General features: G+C 37.6%; 1 long non-coding RNA gene across 2 annotated transcripts; it reads left to right on the forward strand.

Moving 5' to 3' along the window:
- The first annotated feature begins 209 nt into the window (after positions 1 to 209).
- On the forward strand, positions 210 to 17,075 carry LOC112919240 (uncharacterized). 2 transcript variants are annotated; one of them, XR_011997204.1, is made up of 4 exons: positions 210 to 1,441; positions 2,258 to 2,476; positions 2,810 to 3,259; positions 12,681 to 17,075. It is a non-coding gene; the product is annotated as an uncharacterized lncRNA (long non-coding RNA). The 2 variants fall into 2 exon arrangements; XR_003234849.2 differs by having other exon boundaries at positions 210 to 2,476.
- The last annotated feature ends 2,483 nt before the right edge of the window (positions 17,076 to 19,558 follow it).

Here is a 19,558-nt window from a genome sequence, read left to right on the forward strand (position 1 = left end):
TTTGATTAGATGGTAGTGCTAGCAAATGAGTAGCGCCATTTGGATGAGAATGTTTGGCACATTTCTGAATGTATTTTCCTTTACTCTCTTCTGTACTTCAAGCAACTCTTAGAGCCAGAAAGAAAGAAAGAAAGAAAGAAGAAAAGAAAGAAAAGAAAAGAAAAGAAAAGAAAAGAAAAGAAAAGAAAAAAGAAAAAGCCCAGGTAATTTAATCTAGACCATTTGGTACAGATGACCTGACGAAGATGCATTATCTAATTCAGACACAGTGATTGCTATGTCTGATGCCCTCCTAATAACACTGTTGATTATGTTGTTTTAAGTCTAGATAACAGCCTTCCTGTTGCATAGTCTCTAAAAACTAGAGAAGGAAAGCACAGTTTGTTTACCTTATTTTAAAGAAAATATTTCTTGTATTACTGTTTTTTTAAATGAGTATAATTCAGATTTTCCTTTTGAATCCAAAAAAGAAACATTCCAAAAAAAGTTTTAAAAATTGTTTTTATCCTCAAGAATTCTCCCCCTTCAGCTTCCCTGTGAAATTTATGTTTCTAGATAGCTTGAACTCCAATAAGTTGTTTGTAAGCTAATTAGGGTAGGGGCTTTATCTTTTTACAGCTCCTGTTACAACTCTTTATATTTAACAGACAGTTGTATATTATTCCAACAATGAATTGCCTTGACCATATAAATAATGTTTTTCTCATTGGAACTTATTTATCTACATAAGAATGCCAATACTCTGATTTATAGAGTATTGATTTGCATTTTTATATTTTATACCTCATTCATATTATTTTGCTTTAGTATCTCTGAATTGTATTCCTGAAAATGCAAGCTTTGCTCAAGATAGTGTTTGTTATTAGAGCCTAATTTTTCAGGGAAAAGATTATAATTAAATATTATATTTAAAATATTGTAATTAAAAGCTCCATTCAGATATATCCTCTTTATATCACATAAAAATGGAAAGAAAATTAGACTGGAGGGTTAAATAAGAAATGTCCACAAAAATAGTCAAAGATGATGATATCCGTGATTATGTGCAATGTTAGGTCCCTCCTTCTCCAGTTATCTTTATTTATCATTATTGCTTGGATCCAATTCAATGAAAAGAAACATAGTAAGATTTTTAAAGGTCATTTGAAGATGGGATCACATGGCCAGAAAGCAATGTGAGGAATATCACACTCATTTTTCCTAAAGGCTTTGCCTTAGAGCAAGAAAAAAGGCTTCCTTACACTGACTGGCTCATGTTTCGTATCAAGGGAATCCAAAAAAATCACTGACTGTAAACAATGACAACAACAACACAAAAAGTAATTAATTTTGTACAGTATTTCTTTTCCGTGTGGTTGGACATACTCTAGCTGTTTGCCGAGCCCACAGAGGCAGGGATCAAAAGAATTTCTGCATCCTGCTGCTGATTTGGTTATCTGAGGTAAGTGGCTATTCGATCAGAAAAACTCCCAGAGGAAAGAAGAGTAAGAATTCTTGGAAAAGAAACTCCTAGCATTAATTAAATAGGCATTATTCAAAAATAGGGCATGGTGGATATTTATTACCCTGATGGGCAATGGTGATGCTATACTCTTTGGGGGCCATGCACCATACTAATGACATCATTACTATTCTCTATTTCCCACTTGTGGGAGGATTTGTACCCAAGTTGTCAAAAGAGATTTAGATTTGTCAGTGCCTTCCCTGGCTCTTCATACCGTCAGGGCTGTGGCTGGGCACGAATGCTCATTTGCTGTTTTCCAGTGATTTAATTAAAAATCTATTTACAATATGTGCCGGACCCCTACTTAGATAGGGGTAGGATTAAGTACTTTTCAAGGTTCCTGTCCTCAGAGACCTTAGCCCGAAATGGAAACCAGACACATATCTTCATACAAAGATAACTAACGGTATGGGAAGTAAAGGATATATTTTTTGAAAGGTAGTCCAAAATGAGCGTGGTATCACTTTGGCTTCAAAGGGTCAGGAAAGGCTTCCTGTGAGGGCAGCTGAGCCTAGAAGGATGATGCACCCAGAAGTGATGCACAGGCCACTCTGGTTCATGCACAGGGGGTCCTGTGGACTCAGAGAACAGGTTGGAAAGATCAGTGAGAGGCACATGGGACAGTGCTTAAATTTAGGCCAAGGAAGAGAGATGTCAAACAATTAACACTTTACCAAAGTTGGATTTTCCAAGACCAGTGTGAAAATCATGACATTTTGCCCTTTTCTTTTTCTTCTTTTTTTTTTTTTTTAGAGATTTTTATTTATTTATTCATGAGAGACACAGAGAGAGAGAGGCACAGACACTGGCAGAGGGAGAAGCAGGCTCCATGCAGGGAGCCTGACGTGGGACTCGATCCCGGGTCTCCAGGATCACGCCCTGGGCTGAAAGTGGCGCTAAACCGCTGAGCCACCAGGGATCCCCAACGGCTGAGCCACCTGGAGATCCCCCATTTTGCCCTTTTCAATTCAGGTATTTGCCAAGTGCAATTTAATATTTAAAGTTTTACACGCTTACATAAATACATTTACATAACTTGTTTTACTCAGATAATATCCTGATTTGGTATTTGGAAAATAAAATAAATTATTCTGTCTTAAAATATTTGCTGAATATCTTGTGCCAGGTACAAGAATTGAATAGTTATGTACTATTTCAACAATTGTTTATTAGGGGGGCACTCAGGGTACAAAATAGAACAAAAAGAAAAGTCTCTGCCTTCACAGAGCTTATATTCTAGTGGTATATTAGTTTGCTAGGACTGCCACAGACTATCTTAAACAACAGAAGTTTATTTTCTCACAGATGTGAAGACTAGAAATCTGAGATCAAGGCTCCGCCAAACTGGTTCCTTGTTAGGACCCTGAGGGAAGGATCTGTTCCCGGACCTGTCTCCTTGGTTGGTGGATGTCCGTCTCTCCTTGTGCCTTCACGTTATCTTCTCTCTACACTTGTAGGCATTCCAGATTTCCTCTTATAATGATATCGGTCATGCTGGATTGGGGCCCATCCTCATTCTAACTTCATTACTTTGTGAAGACCCTATCTGAACCTATAGTCCCATTCTGAGGTACTAGGGGGTTAGGATTTGAACAGATGCATCTTGGGAAGGACACAATTCAGCCCATAACAAGTGGACATTGATGACAGAGCAATGAATAAAGTCTAGAACTGGGGTGGTCCTGGTTGCTGTGTGCCAGGCACTGTGCCAGGTCACGGGCCTCACTGCACTGAATGCTGTAACCAGCCCACGAGGTAAGTATTGTTATCCAGACTTTACAATGAGGAAAATGAGGGGGTTTGCTTTAGTGGCACTGTGCTTAATGTTTTCATTAGTCAAAGCTTTGGAAATGAAAATTAAGCCATGGCTGAATGTGTAGGGTGTGTATTTGTGGCTAATTCAGATTCAGAAGCAATTTCTGAATGTAAAGAGGGAAGGTCTTTTTTTTCTTTTTACATTAGATTCTAAGAAAAAAGCCCAAGATAAAAGTAATATTTGATAATTAAGTATCTTTTTTTCTCTGTAAACAATCCAATATATTATTTTATGAATTAACACTATTATACATAATAACACATTATTATATATAACCATAACTATTTATAGTAAATATACAACTATCTATTAAGTAAATCCTACATTTTTTATAGCAATGATCACTTCCTTTGGATTTGCTAGGTTTAAATAAGGTTCCAGGTCACTTCTGGAACTTTTTGATTCATCTTCAGACCAGAAGCTTGCCTCAGCACTGCTCCTATGGAAAGAATTCTCATATTACCTGTTTTGCCTGTCTCAATCATGATGTTCCTCTGGTGGACAGATTCAGATTCAGCAAACTTTTATGGAGTTTTCAGATTCAGATTCAGCAAACTTTTATGTCGTGTGGCAGGCAATTTCACAGTAATCCATGCGTTTCATAAATATGGAAAACCAAAGGATAATATGGTGCATTTATGAGCATCAATTTTTTTCAATTATTTCATGGGAAAAAAGTATTTAACTTTTTTTTCTTACTTAAGGTAACCAGTAGATAATTTAAAACATAATTTAAATATCGAAACAATACAGGTATATATTATAGTGTAAAATGCAACATTTGCATGAACTTTCCAGATGAAACTTATTTCAAACAAGTTGCTTTTGTTTTAAGTTGTGCCTTTGTTCAACAGAGATGCGAACCTGCCCTTCTCCTTCAGAGGCCTGGGATTGGGGGGGTGTCTGGAGAGAAAACCTTTGCAAAGTTCTGAAATGTTCTTCATTCAGTCTTTGTAAGAACCATGTGAGGTATATTATGCTCATTTAAGAGATCAGAAAACAGAAGTTTGGATAAATTATCTTGCCCTAGTTAACACGGCGAGTAAATAGCAGAGGCAGATGTTAAATTCAGACTTTCTGACTCTAATTCCGGGGCATTTTATATTGCACTACACCCACTAGTTGGATGAAAAGGCTTCAGTCTTCCCGAGGCCACATAGACCTCACAGTTCTGCATGTCCCCATGGTCCAACCTCATTGACTCATGGATTCATGCACTTATTTGTGCATTTAATAAATAAATAAATCAGTAACTTTTGAGAGCTTACTGTGTAACTAGGCTTTATGATGGGTCCTGAGGACACAATGGTTAGCAACAAAGGCATAACATAGTTTTTTCCCTCATGGGGCGTACAGAGTCGTGGAAACACAGATGTCACACAAATACCATAAGACACTTGTTTATAAACTTGATTGGTATTATAGAGGGAAAACATAGGGTGCCATGAGAGGGAAAAAAACCAGATGTGTTAATTTAGTGATCAGAGAAGACTTCTTTAAGGAAATGAGTGACCTTTGATCTGAGGTTTTGAGCACGAGTTAGCTAGAAGAAAACTTATTTGCATGTAAAGTAGTTATAAATTTCCATCCTACAAAACCCATCACTAGAATTCCCTCTATCATCGTTAGATTCCTTCTTTGTCCACAGCAAGATCAAATTCTTGCCCTCGACCATCACATTTATTCTTTTCTATTATATCTATCCATCCATCCATTCATCATGGAGCATCAGCTATGAGCCTGGCACTATTGTGCCCTGAATCCTTTTCTTTTTCATCTTCACTCTCTTCTTTTTTCTCCTTTGACTGCTTTAACCTTCTGATTCTTTTTCTAAGCTTTATTTATTTATTTGAAGGGGGGTGGGGCAAAGGGAGAAGGAGAGAGAATCTCAAGTGGACTCCCCATTGAGCCCATAGCCAGAAGCAGGGCTCAATCTCATGACCCCAGATCATGACCTGAACCAAAATCAAGAGTTGGATGCTTAACAGAGTGAACCACCCAGGCACCCCTAACTTTCTCATTCTTGAAGCTATTTTTGATTCACATATTCAGTGTTATGCCTTTCCCAGACCAATCACTTCCCTTCCCGTGGGCTAAGCTATCATTTCTCATCCTGTTTTCAACAAATGCATTCTTTCATCACATTTTTCTGAAATTTTTATATTCAAGTGTAAGAAAATTAATTAGGTTTCATTTGTTTGTTTATTTTGTCAACTACTTGGTGTTTCCATCCCTTAACACAGAAATACCGCTAATATAAAAAACAAACATTTTTTGGAATCTCTTCCTTTCCCTTCTTCTCTCCCTCCCTACCTTTATCTATAATCTGTCTATATTTGGGATAATTTCTTCCCTTTAACTATAACCTCCTAGAGATGAATAGATCTTAATATAGCATCTGGAACTAATAGTAATCACTTCTTAAACTTTTCATATGCTTTTAAGAGGCAAGGCACATACTTTATAGGCCTGCTAATATGTTTGATGTACCTCTGATATAAATCACAAACGAATTCAGAAATGCACAGCCCAGGATTAGCCTGCTTTCAGCTTCTTCTATAAAGTCATTTCTGTCCTTTCTGTCAAAACCAGGACATAAAAAAATCCAACTCAGCAATAATATAGTGTATCATCAACTATTTAGGCAAACATACACTTACCTTTCTATCTCCACACAAGTCAGTCAAATCCAACAAACCTTCTTTGGGAAGTCTGAAGACTCAGAGTGCACTATCTAGAAAGTTCCACCTATCAAAAGATAAATAGAGGGGATTTCTGTTTCAAGGCACGATGGAGTAACAAGGACCAGACTTAAATGCCCACCATAAATAATTAGAAAGCTGGATAAAATATGAAACAATGGTTTTCAGACATTGGACAATAGTCTGCCTAGGACTATGATTACTGAAAGAAGAGAAACAAACAAGTGAGTTCGGTAATTCCCCTGGCTTTCTGCCTGGAAGTAATTTCTAGACTGTGGACTCAGGAAAGAGGGACCCAAACAGATTCTGGCAGCCTTATTGAGTTGGTAAGATGGAGGCTAGAGTTTGAGGAGGCTGAGATGGCTAAAAGTAGTGGGAAAATTCTGGGAAGGAGGGGGCTATATGGAAAAATTGCTCTAGAAATATGTATAGGAATCCCTTGAGTCTTGTCCTGAATACCAGGACACAAATATATAGAATGACACTCCACAAGTTTGACCAGAAAAGACACTCCACAAAGTTGTAAGCTGAATAAATCTCAGGGCACACATGAACTGGGAGAACATTTGGTTAGCCAAAGGGGAGAGTCCTTGTTCATTCTTGGAACATTCAGTGGAGTCTCTAAAGTATCATATGTTAGTAATACATCTGAACTATCCTTTGAGTGAGATCCTCTGGGCCAATGGTTGGAAATTTTTCTTAAATTTACAAATCATAATTATTTTTGGCTTGTGGGTCATATGGTCTTCACCACGACTAATCAGTTCTGCCATTGTAGTGTGAAAGCAGCCATAGAAAATACATAAGTGAATGGGTATGGCTGTGTTTAAATAAAACTTTATTAACAAAAACCAAGTGGTCAGCCTGTGAGCTGTAGTTTGTTGACCTCTGCTCTAGACCAGCACTGTCCAATAGAAATATAATGCAAGCCACATATGTAGTTTTAAATGTCTGGTAACCACAGTAAAAAGGAAAAAGGAGTAGGCAAAATTAGTAACATACTTTATTTAACCCTACATATCCAAAGTATTATCAATTTGACAATATTCAATATTAAATTGTTAATGAGGAAGTTTGTGTTCTTTTTCTCACACTAAGTCTTCAAAAATCTGTTGTGTTTTTATACTTATAGCACATCTTAATTCAGATTAGTCACATTTTAATAGCCACGTATAGCCAGTGACTAACTACCATATTGGATAGCACAGGTCTCACCGGTCTCTAGTAAAGCTTAAAAACAGATCTTGAAGGAATCAACCTGATGGGACAATGAACTTCACTGCCTGCCAAAACAAAGCCCAATGCTCTTGAAAGGAGGACAACAAAATACAGACACTTAATAGTGGAACAATAGCAATGTCACCAGCAAGTAAAAATAAATAAATAAATAAATAAGTAACTGAACATGCTTAAAGGCAAGAAAAAAATACAAGAAGAAGAATAAGTTAAGAGAAACAGACCTAGAAATGACAAAATAATGGAATTAGCAGACACAATGTTAAGACAGATTTTATTATGTATAATCATTTAAAGGAAAACAAAACAATAATCAGAAGAAAAATAAAGGATATAAAAAAGAACCAACTCAGACTTCTAGAGATAAAAAAAACCCCTGCAATATCTGAACTAAAGATTTAAGTGGATAAGATTAATATTGTATTAGGTACTGCAGAAGAAAATATTAGTGAACCTGTGAGCATAGCAATTAAATTAATCCAAGATGAACCACACAGAGAAAAAAGACTGAAAAAAAAAATGGTTGAAAAGAGGCTTAGGAGCACCTATGGCCTATCCGTTGAGTGTCTGACTCTTGGTTTCAGCTCAGGTCATGATCCTCAGAATCATGAGATCGAGCCCCAGTCCCACTCTGCACTCAGCAAGCTCTCCCTCTCTCTGTGCCCTTCCCCTGCTCACATGTGCACATGCTCTCTCTCTCTAAAATAAATAAATCTTAAAAACAAAGTAGAACAACAATAAAAAAGAAAAAAACCAAAGGTTAAATAAAAACATTATCAGACAAACAAAACTTGAGGAACTTTGTTGCCAGCATATATATATACTAAAAGAAATGTTAAACAAAATTATTCAGGCAAAAGCAAAAATGACAGCAAGTAGCAACTTGGAATATCAGGAATGATAAGTATGTGGACAAATAGAAAAGATTTGTCTCACCATTTTAAATTTTCTTTAAAAGTTAATCGACTATATAAAGCAAAAAGAATAACAATGTATTTTTAAGATTTATCGAATGCATAGAAGCAATATATATGACAATAGCTTGAAGGACAAAATGGAGCAGTGGAAATCTATAGGGTTAAGGATTTTATGTTATAGGTGAAGTGGTATAATACTATTTGAGTGCAAATTATGAGTTAAGATAGGTATTGTGAAGTGTAGAGGAATCACTAAAATAAAAAAATAAATTAAAATATATCTCATCAATAGATAAAATGGAAAACTAAGCAGTACCAATTAACTCAAAAGAAGCAGGAAAAGAAGAAAAAATAACAAAAAAAGATGAGACAAAATGAAAACTAATAATAAATGGTAGACTTAAACTCAACTATATTGATAATTATATTAAATGTAAATGATCTAAAGACTCCAGTTGGAGTCAGAGATTGCCAGACAAGATAAAAAAGTAAAATTCTCTTATATAATGTGTAGGAGCAAACCACTTTAAATATATAGGCAGGATAAAATAAAACTAAAAGGAGGGAAAAAATATAATTTATGCAAACATAAATTATAAGAAAACTGGAGTGGCTATATTAATATCAGATAAAGCATACACCATAAAAAGGAATATACTAGGAATAATGATAAAGAATTCAATTTATTGGGGAGACATGACAATCCTAAATGTAATAGAGCTTCAAAATACATGAAGCAAAACTTGACAGAATGAGTCAGGATTCTGGGACTCACTTAAATTCTCTGAAGTGAATTAGTTGTATGGAATTGGGGAAATCATTTAATCTATGAGTGAAAGTTTCCTCCCTTGTAAAATAAAAATAATCACACATATATCATGAGTATTTTGTGAGGGTTAGATAAAAGTATATGTGAAATTAAAAGAACAAACCCAACCTGACAGAACTGAAAGGAAATTTTAAAATCTGCAGTTACAGTTGGAGTATTCAACACTTTTCACTTACAATCAATAAAGAAAAGACAAAATCAGCAAGGAATGTTGAAGACTTGAATGATACCATCAATCAACTGTACCTAATGGGTATTCATAGAATAACCAACAATAGCAAAATATAAATTTTTTAAAGTTCACCTAGAACATTAATCAAGAAAGGCCATATGCTGGTCATAAACAAGTTCTAACAAATGTAAAAGTATTGAAATCATAGGGTTTGTCGTCTGACCATAGTGAAGTTAAATTAGAAATCAATAACAGCTATTTGGGAAACCTCCAAATATTTAGGAATTATATAACACATTTCTAAACACACATGAGCCAAGGAAGAAATCATAAGGGAATTTAAAAAATATTTTGAACTGAATGAAAATGAAAACACAAATCAAAATTTATGAGGTGCAGTTAAAACAATGTCTTAAAGGCAATGTATAGCATTAAATGTTAATATTAGAAAGCCAGAAAGATCTAAAATCAATGACTTCATATTCTACCTTAAAAAGCAAGAAAAGAATGAATTAAATCTAAAAATAATAGAAGGGAGAAAATAACAAAGAAAAGTAGAAATCAGTGACACAAAACAAAAATAATAGAGAAAATAATTGAAACCAAAAGGTAGTTGGGGAATTTCAACAAAATTTATAAACCCCTAGCTAGATGCATTAAGAGAAAAAAGAGAGAAGACACAAATAATATCAGTGACACACTACTAACTGATACTACCATTACAAGGATAATAAATGAATATTATTATTATCCTATATTATGAATATTTTGTTGTCAATAAATGCAACAACTTAGATAAATAGGGCTAATTACTTAGAAGATACAAATTTGCTAAATATGACTAAAGAAGTAGAAACCCTGAATAAGCCCTATATCTCGTAAATAAATTAAATATGTAAATTTAAAAATTTCTCACAAAGAGAACTTTAGGTCCAGAAGATTTCACTTGTGAATTCTATCAAATATTTAAGAAACATATCAATGTTTCAGAAACTCTTTCAGGAAATGGGAGGATAGAATACTTTCTAATTCATTTCATGAGGCCATGTTACAAGAGAGAAAAAAAGAGAAATAATGTGAGACCAGTATGACCCATGAACATAGACACAGAAATCCTTAGCCAAATACTAGCAAATCAAGTCTAGCAATCTCTAAAAGAAACAGTATATCATGGTGGCAGGTTATTTCAGAAATGTCAGGAAATCTAGAAGAAGGCCTTTGAAGGTGGGGGTGTATGCCAATGGGAAGTAAAAAGTAAAAAGGGAGCATTATTAGCTTCAATAGTCTTGATTTTTATCCTTATAGCAGCTGATATTTCTGATCATTTACCACATTCCAGGAAGCATGTTCAGAGCTATATGTGGATTCTCTTGTTTAATCTGTACGAGAATTCTATGAGGTAGGTACTATTGTAGCATTTTATAAATGAGTAAACTGAAGCAGAGAGAAACAACCTATCCACAGTCCCATAGCTATGAAGATCTGGACCTTTATTATCTGTCTCCAGGTCCTGCATTCTTTGCTAATGCACCACTCTACAAAGAACTGCTTATTTTCTGTGCTTTTGCCTATAAGGCTTATTTCATTACTCCTAAACATTTATTCACTTTTTCAGTCCATGATTAAGAACTTTCATCTGAGTCAAAATATTAAGTAGTTCCAAATGCAAAATACTTCTAAAAGTATGTGTATTAAATTATAAAACTTACAATACTAGCATGGAAGATGTACTCTATCATTCCTTCCTAAATTTTTATGTGGTTACACATGTTGTGGTCTGCAAGAAGTGGGAAAAAAACAAAAACAAAAACATCCCCAACTTTCTCTTTCCTATGTGTAGAACAAAATTCCTTTTATTTTTTTACCCCCCCAACCCCCCCCCCCCCCCCCCCCCGCATGTGTTGACCTAGAATTCAACGCTGGCATTAAGACTTGATGGCATATGAACTTTGGCAGGGTATTTGAGCCCTGGGAGCTTTAGTTCTCAGTTTTGCAAAATGAAATGGTTCTGCCTCTGACGACGCATGATCCTGTGAGGATGAGGAAGGTATCAAGGTGAACTTCAGTATTCTTTTCTTCCTTCTGCTTCTCCCTCACCTTCTCTTGTTTGTGATGCGTCTTTAGAGTCTCAGAGGTTCGAACCTCTCCAGAAAAGGCTTTTTGGATCTTTTTTGATCAGCGTCCACAGGAATCACAAACCAGTAGGACCATTATACATACATATGTATAGTGAAAGTGATCACCTAATTTATTGTAAAAATTAGGAAAACTATTGCTTTTGAAAATAATAACTGCTGATCCATCAAGAATAAACTGGGCCTGTCCTGGGGAAACAGCCACATGTGACAAAACTACTTAACCTTGATGCATTCTTTTTTTTTTAATATCATCTATTCTAGTTAATGGTAAAGATGCTTTCCAGGATCTATTAAATCAATTTTGTGACCCACTAATGAAACCCTATGCAAGTATTTTAATTCCTTCTAAAGAATGTCTTGTCTGGCCATTACAACATTCCTGGGATCCAGAAGTGTGAAGATAAGCATACATAAGTATGAAGTTTTGGAGAACTGAAGAGGTTCTAATTCCCATAGGTACACTTATTCTGTTTCTCTTCATTCATTCATTCATTCATTCATTCATTCATTATCTATTCTTTTATCCACTCCTTCATCAAATACTTTGAGCATTTCCTATATTACCACATGCTGGAAATGATCAAATCCTGGATGCTGGGACCTGGTCCCTGCCCTTGAGGAATTCCTGTGTTCTGGTGGCCAGAGGCACCTGAAGATAGATTGTTTCAGGACAGGGAGATGAGTGATAAAGTACAGAGATGAAAGATCATAGGAACCTGGAAGAATTATCCACCAAGTTTGCAAAAGAAATAGGGAGGGTTCTATGGAAAAGACTAACACTGAAGTGTATGAAGTTCTTGAGGAAGACGTCGAAGCATCAGGGCACCAGAGGAGCTACTGCAAACCAGCCTCCAGGCTGCACCACGTGGCTCTCTCACAAGGCGGATGCAGTTCGGGAGCTGATGTGCAGCCCCATCTGCTTCCTTGGTGTTTCCCAAATTTATTTTAAACTTCTTGAGAGTACTCACACCCTCTCTATTTTGGTCTCCCCAACCTAACTGTCCTATCCATCTTACCCTGCTTGAATTTTCTCACAGCACCTTATAGTTTCTAAATATGCTGTATCATGTACTTATCTGGTATGTGTTACTACCTGCTTGGTCCTCCTATAATGTAAGCTAAAGGCAGGATTCATTTATTTTGTTCACTGTGGTGTCCCCTCCCCCCTCAACCCCCCAACTCCTGGAAAAGTGCTTAGTCCATTCACAGTAAGTTCCTGGTAAATAATGGGAATGACTTGAAAGAGCAAATTTCTGTATCCAGACATAATTTGTAAGTGCTCATACCTGAAAGAAAATGTAGAGGAAAATAAAAGCCTACAAGGCACCATTTCTAATCGCATCCTTTTCTTTCCTCCCTCCAACAGCGTGTATCGATCACCTGCTCCCCTCCAGCCCTGTTTTGAGCACTTGGATTTCAGAGAACAAAACAGATCCTCTTTTCTATCTTCGTAGTGCTGACCTGCCAGCGTGGAAGAGACATGAAATGAGCTATGTGATTGCAAATCTGGGATAACTTCTAAGGAAAAAAAAGTGCAAGATGCTTTGAAAGCCTGAAATCATAGCACATGACTTGGGCTGGGAGGTCAGGGAAGTGATTTTTAAGCTGTAGAAGTGAACTCAGTGAAAGAGGGGTGGGAGAAGGAGCATTCAAGTAGAAGAAACAGTTGCAAAGGTTGCTGAGTGGGAGAGAGAATACCTGAGTGTCACTGGCTGAGCCAGTGGGGAGGAGAAGCTTAGCTGAACAGAAGAGGTGGGCGGGGTCTGGCCAGGTAGCTCCAGGTGAGCACAGGTGTTAAGGGGTTTGACCTTTAGCCCAAGAGCAAAGGGGAACCCTGAGAGGGGCATCAACTGGGGGATGTTGAAATGAAAAGATAGCTCAGGCTTCAGTGCAGATATGGGATTAAGGAGTCTCACAGAGCAGCTATGGGGGTGTCAGATAGGAGGGTGTGCAGAGCTCAAAGCTCTGGGTAGGTTAGAGAAATCATGAGGACAGGACATAAAATTGAGGTGAATGCTTTTCTTTAGTTTCGGATAAATCGGTGACAGCTTGTATGTATAAAGTTTTTTTAAAAGATTTTATTTTTATTTAAAAGAGAGAGAGAGTACTGGGAGAGGCAGAAAGGGAGAGAGAATTTCTAGCAGACTCCCCACTCAAAGCAGAGCCCGTCACTGGTCTCAATCTCACCACCCAAGATCATGATCTAAGCTGAAATCAAGAGTCAAATGCTCAACCAACTGAGCCACCCAGGTGCCCCTGTATGTATGAGGTTTTTGTATGTTCCTATGAACCAAAATATAACAAAGATGCATCTTGAATTGTCAGAATTCTTTGTGATATGTATATGAATATTAGTAAGAAGTGAACTGCCCAATCCATGATGATCTAGTAGCCCCTGGATGGCTGCTGGGTCTTCAGGGGATGCAAATAAGGGAATGCTACCTGGAAGGCCTGGTACAGATCACAGGAAGATAATAAAAGCAGCACATGTGGTTGTGTGTACATGCACGTACCCAATCACAGAACCCGGCCCTCACTCCTTTCTTATCTTTCCTTCTAGCCCTGCTTCTTTCTTTCCACATCCTCCTCTTAGCCTGCAGTTTAAGATCAGTAGTTCTTGGGATGCCTGGGTGGCTCAGTGGTTGAGCGTCTGCCTTTGGCTCAGGGCATGATCCTGGGGGCCTGGGATCGAGTCCCACATCAGGCTCCCTACTGTGAGCCTGCTTCTCTCTCTGCCTATGTCTCTGCCTCTCTCTGTGTCTCTCATGAATAAATTAATAAAATCTTAAAAAGAAAAAAGATCAGTGATTCTTAATGTTCGTTGGGCCTTCTCCTGAGAATAGCGTGCAGCCAATACACACAGAAAATGCCATATCATGTATCTGGAGCCCTGGGACCCCAGACTAAGAATCTTTGACCTACAGAGTTTGTAAAATGGTAATTTGTAGACAAAAATAAATATATTTAGCCAATAAATATATGAAAGATGGTCAAACTCACTAAAAATCCATTGAGCCAATGCAAAGATAACATCTTTTTATTTTTTATTTTTTAAGTAAGGCTCCATGCCCAGTGTGGAACCCAATGCGGGACTTGAGCTCAGGACACTGAGATCAACACATGGGCTGAATCAAGAGTCTGATATGTAACCCACTGAGACACCCAGGTGCCCCATGAGATAACATCTTTTATTGATCAGATTGGTAATGATTCAAAAACTTGATAATACCCAGCTTGAACTGAACAGAAAACCAACAGCTTGGCTGTTGTGGGAGGAAATGAGCACTCTTGTATACTCAGGATGTGCACAAAACAGCTTTTGAGAGAGCAACAAGGCAGTACCTTTCAAAATTGTTAAGTGCCTAGATCCTGCAACCTAGTAATTCCATCCTAAGAAACTATCTTTTAGGAAAACACGCATACCTGTGGAAATAATCAAGGATGTTCACCGCAACAATGACTAGAAAATTGGGAACTACCTAAATGATCACTGTGAGGGCAATGGCTAAATACCTTTGGGACATACCCAGACCACACAGTGGAATACTATGCAGTCCAAAAGAATGAGCTCGATCTGCACTGACAATATAGTAAGCAATAAAGGTATATTGCAGCCCAATAGATGTAGCACAATACATTCTCTATTAAAGAACTTACAAAAATATCTGTTATTTATAAACACTTTTTTACATATTTAGAAAATAAATACATGGATGTACCTGAAATTCAAAATAGTGATTTAACCCTGGGGAGTAGGATTTGATTGAGGGGATGAGGGAGGGAAGTCTTGAAATTTTCCTCTTTTATTTTGTGTACTTCTATACTGTTTGAATTTGTTTTAACAAGCCTATACTATCTCATCTTCATTCTTTAAAAAAAAAAAAAAAAAAGGTAGCATAAGAATTCTCCCCCCAAGGTTCTTTTCAACTGTATAGCTCTAATTTTAGAATTTGAGATGGGAGAAAAAGCAAAGTGGAGATGTGCCCCAGTGTCCTCCCCTGTTTAAAATATTTCAGTGATGTCCCATGTGTTGGGGATCAAGTCTAACCTCGTTGGGGTGCCTGGGTGGCTCAGTTGGTTAAGTGTCTGCCTTGGCTCAGGTCATGATCCTAGGGTCCTGAGATCGAGCCCTGTATGGAGCCCAGCACCTGGCTCTGCACTCAGTGGGGAGTCGGCTTGTCCCTCTGCCCCTTCCTCACTCATGCTTGCTCTCTCTCAAATAAATGATTTTAAAATGTTGAAACAAACAAAGTCTAAACTCTTTAATGTAGCACTGCAGATTTTCCTAAATCGGGCCACTTGCCTTCCCCTACAGTGTCTTCAGTGATCCTCCAACTGGCTGCCTCTGCCCTCACTAGAACCCTCTAGGATGTGGATTCCGAGGATTCTCTGTGATTATTGTTGCACATTAATTGTGCCCAGATTGCTCACTTGCCTCTAAAGACATCCTCATCTGCCTAACATTCATTCTATTCTTTGAGACTCAGTTTACTCATCACCTCCTCCAGAAGATCTAGCCCACTAGCCAGCTGCACCCCGGTCTGGGTAGGGTGCTGCTCCTAAACGCTCCATGTCCCCTGTATTATGTCATTTATTGTACCCTACTGCCTCTTTGTTTTAGTATCCTGTTTCCCTCTAGGCAAGAACCTTCCTGAAGGCAGAAGCTGTGTTTTGTGTCACTATATGTCCATTGCATATCCCAATGGCTGGCTACTGGAGACCCTTACCAAGTGCCTATTGGATCGTCCAATGTTCGCATCCCCTTTCTGGAATCCACTCATTGGCAGCCTCAAAGAAATATGGGAGATCAAATTTTAAAATTCCTCACAGATTACTTTTTTACATAGAGCATAATTTAAAATTTAAATCCACAAAATCACAGCACTTTAGAACTGGAAAAGACTTAAGAGTTATCTAGAGGAGTTATCTTCGATCAAAAATCTGTGAACTAGGGGCGCCTGGGTGGTACAGTTGGTTAAGTGTCTGACTCTTGGTTTTGGCTCAGGTGGTTCCCTCAGGGCCCTGAGATCCAGTCCCGAATAGGGCTCTGTGCTAAGTGCAGAATCGGCTTGAGATTCTCTCTCCCTCTCCCTGCCCCTCCTATTTGTGCTCTCTCTGTCTCTCTAAAATAAATAAATTAACTAAGAAAAAAGAGTCTGTGAACTAGTACAACTTGTCATACTCCAAGGCAAAATGAGAAAAATATGAGCAATAGAGCAGATTTTTTAAAAAATCAGGTTAGATACATTTGGTTTAAATGATGCTTTCTTATTCAGAGATATGTCTCCCTCCATTTTAAGGTTATTTATGAATTATGTGCTTGTAGGGTTTTTTTTTTTTTAGTTTAATTGGTCTACTAAATAAAAAAATCTGGAAATCCTGGCTCTTGTGTATTTCACCTCAGAACTAAGACCCAGGGAGATTATCACTTTGTGCATAGCCAACAAAGAAACAAATGTTTCCGTCCAGAATCCTTCTGCTGTTGTGTGTAATGCAATTGCGTATGTATACAAATATTATATATGTTTGGTGTGATTGGTTTTCTGTTCAGTATTTTAAATCCAGAAATGCAACAGTCAGTTAACATATTTGTTGTATTACAATGGGAAACAGCCTTGCTCTTTGACAAGTGTCTATAACCATATGGTATTGCTGTCTGTTAGTATTTGGTGAGGTTTTAAGAAATGTCAGAGTCTTGAAATGGTATATATGCAATATTATTATTGACTTTGATATGGAAATAAAGACTGTTTACTATCAATTTTTGGATGCTTTCTAAGTTTGAAAGTGTTGTAAGCATCTTAAAAAAAGAATTTAAAGTGACTTTGAATTTGGCTATTGCTTCAATTCTGATTTTAAACATCTGAATACTGTCCAACTGAGAAATCCCACTTCCAAGAGTTTTTCATGAGAAAATAATGAGAGATGTGTGCACAGCAATACATATAGAGGTGTACATTAAAGCATTTGTGTTAAAGAATAGAAAAAACACAAATGCCCAATAATAGAGAATTGATTGAATGCATTTTGACGTGATCCTATATGGCTGTATTTTTACTTTCTTTTGTATACTCGTTTCAATTTTCTAACTTTTATCTGTCCACATTATACTTATATAAGTAAAAAGTTTAAAAATCTGCCTAGCTTGGGACACCTGGGTGGCTCACTGGTTGAGCATCTGCCTTTGACTCAGGGCATGATCCCGGGGTTCCAGGATCTAGTCCTGCATAGGGCTCCCCACTAGAAGCCTGCTTCTCCCTCTGCCTGTGTCTCTGACTCTCTCTCTCTCTCTGTCTCTCATAAATAAATAAATAAATAAATAAATAAATAAATAAATAAAACCTTAAAAAAAATCCGTCTAGCTTAACGTTTTGTCCAAAATAACATTTCTTACCTGTTCTTATGTTTTTCCCCCTAATTTGACATTATTGATGAATATAATTTGATAGCCCACCAAAATTCAGTATATATAGACTCTAAATTTTATTTTTTCAAATTTAGCTTTTACATCTTCCGTGTTTATGTAGTTTAGCTTGGCTTCATATCTGCCACTGAGCTGCTATCGATCAGCACACAATCCAAAGGAAAGCTGTCATTCTCGTTTTGAACACTATACTCTCTAGCAAGTTCGTGTTTTAGGCTTGTACATTCTAATTAGTAAGGACATAAACTCAAAGATCCAAGGACATTTGAAAGTATAATTGGTCTAAGTATTTATTTTTCCTCTAGATCTAGCTGCATCTTAGCTCAGAGTCAGACTGTTGGCCGTGGGATTTACCAGGGTTGCAGCCTGCTGGCCTATAAACCAGAAGAAGTAACATTCTTAGCACTTCCAGCCCCCAAAAAGCCTCTTTGAAAGAGGAAGACAAGAGAGGCTTTCTCACATCGTATCATGCATACCTGTGTGTGTACCAGTGTGTGCATCAGTGTGTGCATGTGTTTGTGTGTATGGCTGAGAGATAAGAGAGAGGGGGGATGGGAGGTAGAGGGGAGGTGGGGAGGGAGAGAAACGGTGAGTGGTTTCTGGAATCTCTGGCGCTGGGTTAATTCTTCTGCTGTTACAGCTTCCAATAGTTCTTCCCACTAGCTGTTCTACTGTGAATTAATTAATTAATTAGTTATTCAATATCTGGCTCTTTCTAGAATGTAAGGCAAGAACCCTGTCTTTGCCTCCCACCCCCTTCCCCATCCCAGTATGGTGCTTTTTACATATGTGGTGAGGATTTAATAAATATTGGTTGAAACCCTTGCTTAGTTCTGTTTGTACCTTGTCTAACAGTTTCTATGGCTGCTATAGCTTTTCTTCTTCCAGCTGCTTCTCAAAGCCATTTCTGGAAGAGGACCATTCCATCAGACGGTGGGAGGGGCTTGTTGACTATTTCTCTAGCAGGAGGGGAGGCCCACCCTTTTATCCATTGTGAACTTTAGAAAGTGGGACCCAGGCCTCAGCCCCTTTCCATGTCAGGCTCCTCCCTGTCCTAGCTGCTCAAACACTCTAGATAGTTTTGTGACAAAAGCCAAGCATCTGTTTCAAGGTTCTCAGTAACACAGGGCTGCAGCTTTTTTAGGACACCTGATTTGGATTACCATATGGCCATGGGAACTCCAGCCCTCTCATAAACAATGTATGCCTCCATCTTTAATTTGTGCAACATACCGTTTGCCTCCAGAGAGCTTGGCGAAGGCAGTGATTCTTGCCTGATTTGTTCATTGCTCTGTCTCCATCTCTAAGGACAGTGCATAAATGCCTGGTCCGTGGGCACTCAGTAACTACTTGCCGAATGAGTGAACAAATGATGAAATGTCCCCATGGCCTTTGAATACCATCCTGTGTTTGATGTGCTCTTTTGCTTCTAGTTTGCCCAGTTAAACCCCTGAAATGTGTGCTGTTGATGAAGAAGGCCATCCTTTACGGACCCTCCTTCCCAAATTACAGTTCTGATGCTCTGCTACCCAAACCTTCTCAGCTGGACTCTACTTCTTCAACTTCCCCTTACAGAACATGTCAGACCATTAATATCACATGCTGGTCTGTAGATTATAAATTTCTAAATTTTCTGACCAACCACAGATTTTATAAATGTAAGACATCAGCCTTTCTTTGTGCATTGTGGGGAGGGTAAAATGCTGTACCTTGGAATCAATATTTTCCATAAGAATACCATTTTTTACTATGTGATTCAGAAGTTAGACAAGTGGAGATAATATATACTAAACTTAAAATCCGTCTGCCTCCTTTTATAA

The sequence above is a fragment of the Vulpes vulpes genome, chromosome 14, assembly GCF_048418805.1.
Source record: "Vulpes vulpes isolate BD-2025 chromosome 14, VulVul3, whole genome shotgun sequence".
NCBI lineage: Eukaryota > Metazoa > Chordata > Mammalia > Carnivora > Canidae > Vulpes > Vulpes vulpes.